At 37.7% G+C, this 13734-nt stretch overlaps 1 long non-coding RNA gene across 2 annotated transcripts in view; it reads left to right on the plus strand.

Moving 5' to 3' along the window:
* LOC136825755 (uncharacterized) overlaps positions 1-13734 on the plus strand; it is a 494493-nt gene that overhangs the window by 472537 nt on the left and 8222 nt on the right. The window contains exon 6 of one of the 2 annotated variants that reach the window (XR_010849443.1): positions 10630-10850. The exons of the other annotated variant lie outside the window; for it this stretch is intronic. This is a non-coding gene — a long non-coding RNA (uncharacterized lncRNA). The remainder of the gene's footprint in view (positions 1-10629; positions 10851-13734) is intronic. 2 annotated transcript variants of the gene reach the window in all.

The raw sequence follows: 13734 nt of genomic DNA on the forward strand, positions 1-13734 counted from the left end.
GAGAGAGAGAGAGAGAGAGAGAGAGAGAGAGCTGTTAAATACTACATAGTCCGTGGCATGTTTGAATATAAGGAAAAAACTGAATGCGCTGGTGTTGCCAAGCCGAGAGAGAGAGAGAGAGAGAGAGAGAATTTTCGCAATATATACATATTTTTCTTTGTATTTTCTCGGCGTGACGGTGTGGGGCATCCCTCATGGCGTTCGCCTGACGACGCTAATGATCACGAACTCGAATTTTATCAGTTAAACGGCAAATACATTTTAACTTTGGGGTACGTTAATAGACCCACTCTCGAGAAATGGAGAAGTGCGGAGTATCTGCTTTACATACATATCTATATTTCACGACGCGGGATGACGGCGCCTAATTTTTGCAAGAGCGATCCAGCTCGCGCTGAGGAGCATTACCGCCGATGGTTACTCGGGTTACCTATGATTTTCTACCATTGCAAACAAGTCCATTACAGCTGGGAATGCCTTTCACGGCTCTTTGGCGAGATGGAAGATTTTTGCGCTTTCATCCTTGACTTCACTTAATGATTATTGTATTATCCCAAAGCGTTGCGCGGGGAGAACTAAAGGAAGGGCTTATTTCGCTGAGTCTTGCGGTATCTCGCATCCTCGGGTCCGTCGTACCTTCCTCGCGAGTAGTAACAAAACTCATGACATTATTATTGGACGTTAGTGTTCGCCTGATATTAGTGTTGTCATTTACATAATTCTGACAGTTTTTAGGTTCCCGCCGAGTCTGCTATTATCCCGTGGTCATTAGGGAACGTATGGGCACTTCGACGATTTCACACGAGGGCTTGGAACGGCGCGGGAAGGCGGATGTACGATAATTGACATTTGCAATCAAGTAATGGTTCATTTGAGTCGGTTGCCGAGTTTTCTTGGAAAGAGTAATCACCTCTTTCGTTATCTTGAGTAGGTCTTCAGCATTCTTCGCCAGGGTACTCAAGCAGGGTATTTTTCGGAGTCTGTGAGAAGGTATAGCTTGTGAAACACGAATTATTAATCATTGATAAGTTTTCAGAACCCCGGTCCGGTATTTTGTGAAATTCTCCAGTGATACTAGTCACCTATAAAAAGCACCGCCCTCACTGCTGCAACGATAGGAATAAGCTATGCATTGTTACATGTACCACATTACGTATTTATAAAGAAACAGATAACCGCTTTTATAAACACATTTTATTATTATTTTTAAAATGATGAGCTCTCGTTTTCGGTAAAGGACTGAAAGAATTTGCAATAAAAGCAGATCTCCAGCATATGGCTTGTGTCTAATATCTGGCGAACTTTTTCTGTTTTATTTCATTAATCGAGATATGTGTTAATGAATTCTTCAACGAAATTTAAGAACACTTTACCTTTAGAATAACTTAAACGAATATGAAGGTGTGTGTGTGTTTATGCAATGGAGAATTAAATTTGCATTTGCACGCCGATTGATTGGTTATCCAACTATGGCTAGACAAGGAATCACAATTGACGCACCTAAAGAACAATTAGTGATTAGAAGGAAACATGGGAATTGTAGAATACCACTATATAAAATGATCAGAAGAAACAAAGCTCAGAAAACCTCCTTACTGAAAGGTATCTTAAAAAAAAAATAACACAGACAAGGGATATCAAGTATGTAACATGAATGCACAACTAATCAGCAATAACCTAGAATCTAACCAGGACACTTACTTGAAATTCAACAGAGAATTAAGACTTAAACAGGGGAAAGCACCTGGATAGAATGCACAGTAAATCCATTATATGAAGGAAAAGAAGTTCTGACCCTTAAAGAAGGAGCACAAGTAAATTGGATACATTATTCCTTCAGCCTACACGAAGTTAGACAAGGTAAAATAGCTTTACAAGTTATAAATAACAGAGGAGGAAAAGTTAGGCTATCACAAGGTACAGAGAGGTTTAGCAGAAGTATATACACTTTCCCTATTCAAGTAGTAGAGAAGGAAACAGCAGCAGCAATTAACAAAGAGAACAAAAATTCAGCTCATGAAACAGAACTGAGAAAAGCAAAGATATGGACCCACTTGGAAGACATTGAAGAAGACTCTGCTAGAGAGAAACTCATTGATTTACTGAGTGAATATAGTGATATAGTCGCCATATAGGGAGACTCCCTTGGCAGTACAGGAGAGATAACCCAAAGAATAGATATTCCACAGAATACTAAGCCAATTTACATACCTGCTCATGGAGCAGCACATTCCCAGAAAGAGATTATTGAAAGAGAAGTGCAACAGATGAAGAAGCAAGGGATAATAGAACCATCAAAATCTCCGTGGTCTTTTCCACTTTTGCTAGTTCCAAAGAAAGATAAAACATACTGAGTAGTAGTTGATTTTGGAAGGTTAAATAAGATAACTGAGAATGGTCCTTCTCCAATGCCATCCATGAGAGATCTTATCACAACCGTTGGAGCCAAGAAATACTTCACCACAATAGATTTGTTGCAAGGATTTTTACAAATTCCTTAAGACGAAGAAAGTAAGCCTTTGACAGCTTTTCCACTAGTAATGGCAGATACCAATATGTGAGAATGCCTTTGGTCTAAAGTCAAGCCCAGTAATATATGTGAGGTTAATGGATAAGATTTTAGGTGATTTATTAGGCAAAGATGTATTGCTATGTAGACGATTTGGTAATTGCAACAGGTACAATTGAAGAACAATAGACAGTTTATAAGAAGTGAATAGCCTTCCCCACCACATATATATATATATATATATATATATATATATATATATATATATATATATATATACACATATATATATATTACATATATGTATATATGTTTGTCTATGTATGTATGAATGTATATAATTCTTTTTTGAGTTATTTTAAGAGTAAATTGTTATGTATATATATATATATATATATATATATATATATATATATATATATATATATATATATATGTGTGTGTATATATATAAATATATATATATATATATATATATATATATATATATATATATATATATATATATATATATATATATATATATGTATGTATGCATGTGTGTATATATTATATACATATATATATTGTCACAAATACCCTGCTTCGTTTGTAGAGATTTTTCCTGCCGTACTTTGAGTCATGGCTGATCTGACCTGACCCTAGTAATCCGCCCCTGAGGTGATGATTTTAGCAGCCTCTTGCAAGTATCGCAACCCTGTTGAGAGTTCCTTCGCTTGTCATTATTGTTCTCAATTCCCCAGCCAATGTTGTCCCCTTGCACTTTGCTGAGTTTCCCCCTCCTTTCCAACTACCTGCACTGCCATCAAGGGTCACTGTCTTGACCTGACCCACACCTGCATCTCCGCTTACTAGCATCTGCATCTCCGCCCAATACCCCTCGACTCACCCATCTAATTGCCACCCCATTGTCACCTCTTCCTCTTGAGCCTTTTATGTGGCCGCCATTCAGTGACCTTTATAGGTACCTGGCCAGATTAGTGACATACCCTGAGAAGAGGACAGTGGGTGACCCCATGAAGAAGAGGCTGTCAGAAGTGTCAAAACATGACCACCATCGGTGCCAAGTGTGGTATATGCAGGCTCTGACTGACCACTCTTTGCTAGTTACCCCAAGACGCCCCTCTGCTAGTTCTCTAGGATGTCACCCTGTTGGCACCCACACTGCTAGTTGCTCTTAGGACGTCACCCTGCTGGTCTACTCTCTCGACGTCACGCTACTGAATGCCCCTCTGCTAGCCTTTCCCACAATGTCACTCTGCTAATTTACCTGACGACATCCCTCTATCCAGACGTCACTGATAGGCTACGCTTGAGTCCTACTTGACGTATTCTGTACTCTGCTATGCTTAAGATTGTTGTATCCAGCTGCTACCCTTTGCGCACTGATGTCTGCTAGCCCACAAGCGCCCCTACACTTACTTCCTCTATGATGGGGAACCCTGAGTGACAACGCCTCTGCTGACGCCCTACTACAGAAACCTGGCACTACGAAACCTCACGTCTTGTCCACGGACTAAGGTAATGTGATTGGAAGTTGTTTGTCTGCCTCACCTAACTTTTTTCTACCTGTTTTCTACCTGTTCTCCTGATTCATATAACCATACCCTTTACTATCCCTAGAGAGTGCTGTGATTTTGATTGTGGTGAAGATTGCGATCAATAGTGATATAATTTATTGGTTATTTGCATACTTGTGTTTAAATAGTAATTGTTACATAAACAGTGCTTTGATATTTTGTCTACGTAAATTCATTGATATTTTATTCAAGTCCATTCGTATGTTTTCAACTTTCCTGCTCTTGCAGATTCATGGTTTTGAGTACCTGTTGTGTGTTATCAACTGTAGATCAACGGTGCCACCTTCCTGCATACCCAGGTGCCATACCCGGTCAGTGGTGCCACGTTTTTGCTTAACGTACCCCATCCTGTGCATTCTTTGGATCCACCCTCATACATATTGCTTGTTAGCCTACGAAAGGCGTAGTATGTAAAGTTTGCAGTTTTGTGGCACTTTTCTATAGTGTTTGTGATTTGAGTAACATGATCTTGACAGTGCCAAGGAGCTCCATTGTTAGCTCCTGTACATATTTCATCTTCTGATTGCTTTTAGTGAATTATAATATTTAGTGGTCACCCTGAGTTTACCTCGAATCCTTACTTTATTGGTTAATTTTGAGTATTTTTTACTCATAACTTTTTCTGTTCACGGAGCGTAGCCACCCTCAGTCAGGTGTGGTTATCAAAGGTCATATTTAGAGCCATCTTTTATCTTCACGGCAGCCTGAACGTGACAATATATATATATATATATATATATATATATATATATATATATATATATATATATATATATATATATATATATATATATATACACACACATAAGTATGATAAATTGAATTTAAGTCAAAATTTTAGCGCTTTATCGTTTCTAATTTATGTGACGAACCATCGAAGTAACCTCACACAAACTGGTGTATTTTGTATGCGTGTGCTACACGTGCCTTGTGATTTTCCCCAAGAGAGTTAAATTTTTTACTCGTTTATTCTGTCTGTCGGATTTTGATGTAACTTTGTGAAATCATTCAGTAGGAGTTTCACTGTTACTCACGGTTGGTAGTGATGGACAATTAACAATTTTGTTGTCGTCTACATCCATCCGTTAGTCTTTAGTTACTATTATTATTATTATTATTATTATTATTATTATTATTATTATTATTATTATTATTATTATTATTATTATTATTATTCGAAATGCGAATACATTCACGTGGAATAAATAACAATGGCCTTAGCGAAGTTCTGTAGTCTGTGATTGCTCCTCCTAATTCATTACCAGATGGAGTCAGTTCCACTGACAAGAAAGCAAATATCATTGCCACGCTTATCCTGTTGACTACTGTGTTTAAAAGATACTCAAGCACTTGAGAACCCCAGTTTCAGCCTTCACAGACACATCATCGTCATCTTCATTATGTATTCCTTTCGTTACTCACACTTTATGATTATTAAGGTGTTTTTCAGCTCCATCGCCATATGACTATATTAACTCGGCCTCTCTTCGTTAGTCCCATAACCTCATTTTTATTGGTATGTTACTTTTCACTTTTCAATTGCTCTTGACAATTTTACTCCAAAGATACATACCCAGATAAGTTATTAAAGATTTTTAGTGGGTTTAATAATTTTTTTTTAATCTGCGTGTTAATTTCTCTATTACTAAGTATTTTTCTATTAATATCATAAATACTAATGCCATTGTGATTATTGCTAACGCAATTCAGGTCATTCTAATTTATTGTTTGGTAGTAAATAGTGATGTCTGGACGTTGCTAACTTGTTAAGTGCCAAAGGGATAAGGCACTAATGCAGTACAGGAAACATAAGGTCAATAATGTTTACGAATCATTTTGGGTCAGAAAATAACTAAAATCTTTAAGGCAGCCTCATGAAGCCAGTGGCTGTCATTAATTGCTGTTGAGGATGTCATGTTTTCTGTACCATGCTCTCCAGCCGAGAGATTTGCTATATATTGAAGCCACATACATTGCCTCAAGATTACAATAAAATATAAAAATTTGGGTACGTAGTCTTGGGGTTATATATCCTCATAAGTCTGATACACCATTTTACGGGTAAAGTAAGTTCTGGGTGTTTAATCATTGTTTAAAGGTTTTGAGCGGCGGAGGTAAGGGGCAGGCCATCACACTGGAGCACAATGTCCTAGAGACCGAACGTGTAGAAATGAACAGCGCCCAAGACCGCCATGCTAAGACCAGCCATTGGTTGCTGATGACTCAACAAGTTGACTTATGGGCTCCCCCCGAACCTCCCAGCCGTAGCTCACAGCGACGGTAGGGTCGTGTCTGCCTGTGAAATTTCATCATATGAGTGGGTCCTGATCATATCATGGGCTAGCCTTGAAATAGCAACCACCACACTTTGAACTCCAGGCGGAACCAACTTGCTTCCATTTAGTTTTTATTACTCAGAATGTGCACAGATCGACGAGGGACAAAATTAAGAAGCCATTGACTTGACAAACTAGTTTTCACTAAATTGAATACATATTTAGGAAAACGATGCAGAGGAAAGACCCTTAGAGAGAATCCAAGGGCAGATAGACATCCTGTTCATAAATGGAGAACGCATAAGGAATAAGTTAGGGAAACAAAGGGAATGTTGCGGAAAACGGAACGAACCAAAATCGCTTTTAGATGGATTCAGTTTCTTGATGGGATGGGAGCTAGCAATAATTTCACATACCTTTATAGCTGTATCACTCCCAAAAAAATAAATAATGGAATTTTATGTCCAGGAAGCACAGTTATTTAGTGGAGGGGATGAAAAACAAGGCGAAGTGTTCGTTCAGGTCTTACTGCGAGAATGCAGTGTCCCTAGTATTGTGTTTCCACCCAAATCCATAAGGTTATAGTGACAGGAAAATTGATTTTCGTTCTTTGAAGTGGATGTCGGAATTTATTTCGACTCGAGTTATTTTTAGAAACTAAAGAAAGTTTGTTGCATTTGAGATAGGTATGAAATCTTCCATTTGATAATACATCAAACCTGATGAGCCCAGTCTTTAGGAACATCGTAGGAAATAATGAAATTAAGATTTTATAAAAGCCATAAATGACTGACTGATTTTAATGAACTGGCTTTGCGACAGGATTGGGTTTGAGTAATTCGCCGATTACTAAAAGAAATATAACCGAGCAGAATTGTGAGGTAATCGGGGAACTTACATCTTCACTCGTGCTCAAGAAAGGAGTTTAGGGAGCATCCTCCCTGTGCTTTAAAAATTAAGCGAAAATAATCTCTGAAATTCTTCTGGAAATAATATCAGTTTTTTAAATTATTCAAGAGAAGCTCTGTAAAATTTTTTCTTTTTTTTTTTACGAATTATGTTCTAGGCACACATGTCTTTGTATTGCTTTGTTAAACGTCTCTGCCATCCGCTTATTAAAACTAAGACCGAATGCAATTCTTGCTTGGTGATGTAACTGAATATATTCATTTTGAGAGCACACTGTCAGTGTTTAGTAGATAGAGGACAAGAAGAAAATATTAGCTCATCGGATCTGAATTACCTTGCATGGCTAGGTTAATATATGACAGCATTTCACCCTTTTTCATTCAGGTAAACGGCAGATATATTAACTAATATATCTGTCGTATGATCATAATTAGTTTGTTGCACTGCGTCATTTTTTAATTGGTTTGTGATGGTTAGGAGGGAGAGACTTGTACATCGAGGGGTAAAATGTTCCGTCATTCATCCCCTTCTTGAAAATTGTCTTAATGCCGCCATACAAGATGAGAGACTTCCCTTGAAATAGATACACGAATCATTAAACTCGCCTCATCGAGGTAATGTCCTCTCTGGTGGCGGAGATGCAAGAGAAGTGGATATAAGCTGCTAGGGTGAAGACGGAGAAATCGAGCGAGAGAGAGAGGGGAGGAGAAGAAAAAAGGTCCATTTGTCATTAAGACGACTAAGATATCTCCCCTTAAGCTTTTCCCCTCATGCCTTAGTTGATGTGAGAAAATTTTACTTTCTCTTTTGGACGATTCATACGACGAACTTCGTAATTTTCACATTTATAATTTACGTGGTATTTTTGTAATCGAAATGAAAAATTTCCCAATAATAAGAGATTTCTGTGGAAGGATTTGAACCTAGTGCAGTCTTAAAAAAAATTAAAAGTCTGAAAGATCTGACTTCGTTAGTGGAAGGACAGACAGGGATCCTTAACAACACATCCTGTTTTGCATTCCCCATGGGCGTCGTTTCCAGGTGCTAACGAGAAGCCCGGAGGAAATGTTCATGGTTCTATAATTACCGTTGAGAGAAAGCATAGCTGTTTCGAAACATTACTTTATTGTCTCATTACGCAAATACTGTTGTTAGTGATGATGATATTAGATGTAAAATATTGTTAGTTATACCAATAAAAACCTTTTTGTCGGTATGGTTACTTCTTTTACAAGTTTAAAGTTTGAAATTTAGTTTTATTTACCAATTCAAGATGAAGAAATAGGGAAAATTAAAGAACAAGCACTTTCAACGTTATTGTTTTATAGAATATATATATATATATATATATATATATATATATATATATATATATATATATATATATATATATATATATATATATATATATATATATATATATATATGTATATATATATAATTTTTTTATTTTTACTGGCATTTTGTAAAGTGTTTCATAATTTCTGACACGATAGGGAAGCTAACTTACCAAAGAGTAAGGCAACAATTACAGAGAAAGAACAATTTGCCATTTAGAGACTTAATTGCCAATGATCCAGCTGAAGAAAAGGCGTGGAAAGTCTTATGGGAGTGTGGTTGAAAGTAACGAGAAAATGCTGGAAATTACCAAGTAACTGCTCCCTAGGATGTGCAGTAACATGCCATGATCTTTCGTCTATTTTTCAAGACATGATCATGCCTTGGGAACTCAGACACCAAGCTTTCGTCTGTTTTTCTAGACATGATCATGTCTTGGAAACTCAGACACCGAGCTTTCTTCTGTTTTTCAAGACATGATCATGTCTTGGAAACTCAGACACCGAGCTTTCGTCTATTTTTCAAGACATAATCATGTCTTGGAAACTCAGACACCAAGCTTTCATCCAATTTTCAAGACAGACATGATCATGTTGAAAAATAGACGAAAGCGAAGTGTTTTAAAATTTCCTTTCACCTTTCCTGCGAGCGCTTCTTATGTTTATATGCCACGGGACCATTGTGATATTGGGTTGTAGTATCGTCCGCGCGCGTTTAACCCACGAATTTTTTGGAGGCATTACAACCCCATCCACTGTGTGATGACTGTTTGGTCCTCTTGACTGAGCGGCACTTGCTGATTGAGTGTTCCAGCCTTGGGGATTTTAGAAGCTGTTTACTCGCCGTGTCTAGACAAGGAGGGTGTTTACCCTCTCTCCAGGGTTCTCAGAGAGGATGTTTATAGGACAAATTGAATTTTCAAGTTGGTTAAAGTTGTTGGCATCTTTCAAAATATATGATTTATTGTCGGTTATATACCAATTTTTGTATCTAATTTAATGGATTCAACTGATGAAAAGTATTTATAAGAGAAAGTTAAATGTTTCATGAAAAATTTTGTTAAACCTTATCACTTTTCTTCCCTTTTAGCATAAGTTAGTTTACAGTGTCAGTGACCACAGTTGTTGCAATGTCGTTACGTAAAACAACAAATCAGATCAAAATCCTGAAGTCTGAAAATAAAAAAAAAAATTCGTCGTAGCCAAGGTTTTCTTTTAATATAAGTAGTAATTCATTAATTTTTAACCAGGTGTATTGTATATTATTTATATCCACTGTAAATGGGAAAGCCTTATGATGTCCACTGTGGGTAACAGAACAAGTTTGTTGTAGCCTCGCTGTTTCCCACTTGACTGTCAAGCGCCTTCAAATCTTCCTGCAACAGGTTTTGCTTGTCCAGTGTTAAAGATGATTGCATGAACATAGACTTGGTTTCGGCAATGCTTAATCACTAGGTGCAGGGGGATGGTTAGACAGAAGGGCTCTTCACCCTTAGAATTTGAGGAATTGGCGTGGTTGAGCAATGTGAAAATTTGTCAAACTTTTAGTGTTGGACCAGTTCTGAAGGGATTTGAAGATTCTTCAAGACACAGAGGAACGAGTGTATACTTAGGTAGTACTTACTTTAATAATAGCAATGTTACTCTTGGATGCGGGAGTCCATTTTTTTTTTTTTTTTTTTTTTAGCTATGAAGAAATGTGTTTCATCTGAAGATCATAGACTAGCAAAAGGTGATCGCGGCTATGGGCAACCCCACCTTAACTCCCAACAGGCATATTGAAAGCTCTGGTTTTATTACTGAAAATAGATATAGAAAGCGATGAAATACGTTAAGGAAATACTCTAAGTCTGTATAAAAACCTGAGGGAATAAATTAAGAAAAGAATACTGTAGATTTATATACAAAAGCTAGGGAAGAAATCAGGAAAAGAACACTGTGACCCATGTAAAAAAAAAAAAAAAAGCGAGAGAAAATTCTTGATTTTAAGTTCAATCCCACCTGCATACTTCCAACAGAACTCCGAGTCTGGTGAAAGCAACAGTAAACCCAAGACTGTCTGATCTTCACATTGACTTTGATTAGTACTTAGATGGATGGCAACCAGTGTATGCAGGGCAATAACATGATGGTACTTGTATGGGTACCACCAGTGACTGTCAGATGCCACGAATATTAGTGAAACTTGCAACAGCCCTTTGAAGTGTGATGAGAACGACAGTGTCACAATGAGACAGAGGTATGTAATATTCTTATTTCATATTTACTAAAATAAATCAGCTCGGCCAAATCTTAGGTCAGTATAGTTAAAAATTACCCCATCTCTGGATCTAGAACAGTCCCTATCCCTCTCACATTGAGTAGCGAGTCCTTTAAGGATAGATATTCTTCTTTTGTTCCCTTTCCTATACACCGTCACTCTGGTCATTCTCTCGCCAGATTTGCACTTCACCCCAAGCAATTTTTTTTTAGATGCCTTGGGTATTTTTAAATGAGTTTAGAGCAGTTAGTCGTTGATAATTTTTAATCAGTATATTTTCCTGATTAGCAGAAATTGTGTGATGTGAAAGTTCTAGAGAATTTCACAGAATGCTGATTGCAAAATTTATTTTTTATATCCATAACAATAGACATTTTCCTAGAACTTCTACCAATACCTTTAGTGCCAGTACCTTTCGGTGCCTTGGATCAGGTTAACAATCCAATTTGTAGTGCAGAAGGTTCCCCGTTGTCCAGCAGACTGAGCAAGTTACTTTCCCTACAGTTGACAGTACTCTGGAAGTTCTACATACCAGAAGATATGGAGACTACTCCCATTCAGGTTGACTTGTCAGTCTGCAGACTGACAGACAGCCTTCCCCTGGAGAAACTAATAAAAGGTACTTCCTTGATGGTACGGGGGTCAGGAGCCATGGAGTTGGTCACCATGGCCTCTTTATGTCAGCTTTATGTAGTGCTAACTTTGATGTAACTGGAGGCTCATCTGCAGATGAGATGGCAAAGTTCTGGAAGTTGTTGTGTTGGGATGGAAGGGGTTGATTTTAATCCAACTACACAATAATTGAAAACATGTGGGCAAACTTCTCCTGAGAAGATGTTAGGTTCTCTCTTTCTGTGCTTTTATCTTGACACGTTTCAACTTACAATAGTCTCTCTCTCTCTCTCTCTCTCTCTCTCTCTCTCTCTCTCTCTCTCTCTCTCTCTCTCTCTCTCTCTCTCTCTCTCTCTCTCTCTCTCTCTCTCTGTGAAATGGTTTAATCTTGGATTCCTGTGAGTAGTGGGATGCTTATCATGCCATTATGGAATGTGGCAGTGACGGGCTAGAACCCTGAGTAGTCTGGTTTTTTTTTGACAGTTACACTCTTTCAAGGATTACAGACTGTCTTTCAAGGACCACCACCTTCCCCTATCTTTGTGTTGATCCCATTTCCACTCTAACCTGCAGGATCTCGCAAGCTGTGGACGATGTTAGAAAAGCTTCTTGGTAAGGGAGTCAGCTGAGGGCTGGAGACTGGTCATAGACCTCTACCTGTTGCATGAGTTTGTATTACATGTTGCATGAGTTTGTATTACAGACTCATTTTAATATGGAAACTTGTTCTGTGCTAGTTTTCCTATTTCCAAGTATATCTACTAGCACCAAAGCTTAAAAGAGACAGTATTATGTTCCCATAAAAATGTTCGAAAACAGTAGGTATTTTTATGGGTCAATTAAACATCAGACACAGTGAATGAATGAGCTGTTTTCTGATTCAGATTATGTATTTATCATGTTTCTATATTAATTTATAACGGATATGTTAATTTGGTTACATTAAAACTGTGCATGAAGACAGTATTGAAAATAAAAAACAAATGTCCTTGTGTCAAATCATCCATTGCCAGGTAAAATATACTGCCAAAATGGGTTTCTCATCAGGACAACCACACCAAATCACCCACACCAGAATGGCTTTTTTAAAACATGTCAAACCTTTGCCAAGAATGGGCCTCCAAAGGTTGCCTGCTCTTTAAGGTTAGTTCCTATCATGATTAACTCTAAAAGGTACAAGAATTAGTTGCGGCCTCATCAACTTCTTGAGACTTCACTGACCCAATGTATCTGACCTCTTCATTTGCTAATGTTTGTTCGTAAGCTTCAGGGCATGCTAACATTCCCGGGTATCTGGATACTTCTTGATATTCAAATGCTCCCGCTTATTTATCCATCCAAGCACAAAGTCCAATTCTGTGCATTCATATGGTGCATTGTTTCAACCTCGTGGTACCTTATTGTGTACCCTATACTCTTGTGTCCAGCTACTGCATATTTTTACCCTCACCTTAGGTGTCTTATTCACTTTGGCATCCAGTATAGAACCAGCTCTGGTTTCCCCACCTACTGTTGTTCCTGCCATACCCTCAATGGCCCTACCTGCAGAGTCTGCTCCTGTGGTCTTTCCACACCCCGCCTGATCTTCTAGAGATTTTGCTGTCCAGTGGTTCTTACTGCTACTGATGACACAACCCCCTTATGTTCATGATTTACAGGCCTGAAAATAAAATCTAAGGCCTCTAAGATGTAAACTAGTTTGCTAAAGCACTCATTTGTAGAAATCACCCATTCTTTGAAGAATAAGAGATATGCATCTTTAAATTATATAGAGAATATTGTTATCAATTTAATTGCTCATGAAGTTTCTGCTCACAAATTGCCTTGACTTATATTTCCAGCACATGAAGGATGACCTTATTTTATAGAATAAATGTGTTTTTGCAAGCAAAGAAGAGATAAATATTTAGCATTCTAGGTTGCCCATTAGTAACTTTTTAATGAAATCCTGTGCTTCATATAGTGTCAGTTTGAGAATGACAGTACAGTTTATTCCTTGGAGAAACTGCTGTTATTTGTTTTTTAGTATCTGGCTGCTTCTCTATTGACACCCTTGAGCTCTTTACATTCCACTTTTCAAATTAAGGCTGCAGCTTGACTTGGGATAATAATAACAGCTTCTTCAGTGCTAACAGTAATGGGACAATAATAACAGTGTTCTTCATTGCTAACATTAATGCATTCTGCCCTCACACTGACTACTCCAAGACTTAAATTACTTCTACACTTGGGATGCACGACAAACCATCAA

Source organism: Macrobrachium rosenbergii, chromosome 39, assembly GCF_040412425.1.
Source record: "Macrobrachium rosenbergii isolate ZJJX-2024 chromosome 39, ASM4041242v1, whole genome shotgun sequence".
Lineage (NCBI taxonomy): Eukaryota > Metazoa > Arthropoda > Malacostraca > Decapoda > Palaemonidae > Macrobrachium > Macrobrachium rosenbergii.